We start from the raw sequence: 1,719 nt of genomic DNA on the forward strand, positions 1-1,719 counted from the left end.
CTGTGAATTTGCGTGTGTAAACTGGGAATGCATACGAGTTTCTCTGCCCTAGGTGTACGGAAAACACTCGGCGAGAAATGGAAGAAAATTTGAAGAAAGAAGAAAAAAAAACAACAACATAATAATAATAATAATAATAATAACAATAATAATAACAACAGTTTCAAATTTTGGCACAAGGCCAGCAATTCTGGGTAGGGGATAAGTCGATTACATTGACCCCAGTGTTCAACTGGTACTTATCTTATCAACCCTAAAAGGATGAAAGGCAAAGTCAGCCTCAGTGGAATTTGAACTCAGAACATAAAGACAGACGAAATGCCACTAAGTATTTTGCCTGGTGAACTAATGATTCTGCCAGCACACCGCCTTAGTTGTAGTAGTAGTAGTAGTAGTAATAATAATAATAATAATAATAATAATACTTTTTATATGGGCTATAAGAGTCAAAAAAACATTTAGCACAATACAATAGACAGTGGAAATTTACATATACACAGGTAAACAATGCAAACAACAATACGAAAATTGATAACAATAAAATTCCCCTATTGTGGTGACTATTAGCTAGGGGTAACCAAAAATGTCACTAATCCTGGATCACCCTGACAGCCAACAGCACTGCAAAGAGCCACTCCTGTCGTCCATTCTCTTCCTCAAAGCAAGATAATTCACTCAAGCATCGTATTCACCCACCTTTCAACAAATATTCTAGAGGGAAGCATCTCTCTCTATACTCACCTTCTTTTTTAAGTGAATTTTAAAAAGTTAATGAGAGCTTGGTCAAAGTGGAAAGTGTCAGTCTTCAGTCCTTTCAGTCTCATCCATCACACAACTTCCTTTGCACTAATCACCAGGCAAGGGTAAACTGCTTATATTTCCTGGCCAAAGAAGACAGCAGGATGATCTTCATGATGAAATCAGCTGATAACTGCTTCTGCCTTACAGGTGACTGTAGCTGTTCAATATAACTCTACAAATCTGTAGTGCTTGGAGAGTTGTTATGCCATAGCACAGTTGTGCTATGGCATTCTCCAGCCAATTAGGGCAGTTTTCTATCCATGAAGTGAGGCACGTCTTTTAATCAGTTAGCAGAAAGACGGTGGACCAGCAACATTGCTTCTTCATCATGAACAGTTTTTCACACCCGCTTTGTGTCACTAGCTATGAATTATAACCATTCTCAACTTGCTACTTCAGCCTATTTCATTTATGCCAACTTCACGCCATGAAATTCTGGATGACATCAGCTTACTACTCTGGTTATGTTATGAGTGGGATATTTTTGTTTATGCTAGCTCTGTTCCTATTAGCTTATAATGACTTCCAACTGAATCTATATTTCAAGCATAAGTTATAAAGTTTTCTCTGACTCATGTGCACATACACTCGACTACACTCTACTTGTCAGCTCTTGTTAATATAAAATACTTTTGTATAAAAACTGCCTTCTGATATTCCATTACACATGCTTCTCAAAAGCTCATTTACTGGACTTTTCCACAAACACTTTCATACCATAAATTAGGTACTACTCTCACTAAATTAGTGACATTATAAATGGACACCAAACTAAAGTTGAATGAGAGCATGCAGGACAGTTTTGTCAATCTGCACATATCTTGGGCAGACCAGGCTGAGAGCACTACCATAACCGTAGAGTTTATCCTGAACCAACAATGTCCCCCTGGTAGTGTTGCCAGATCAGAGATTTCTGGA

This window comes from Octopus bimaculoides, chromosome 9 (assembly GCF_001194135.2).
Source record: "Octopus bimaculoides isolate UCB-OBI-ISO-001 chromosome 9, ASM119413v2, whole genome shotgun sequence".
Lineage (NCBI taxonomy): Eukaryota > Metazoa > Mollusca > Cephalopoda > Octopoda > Octopodidae > Octopus > Octopus bimaculoides.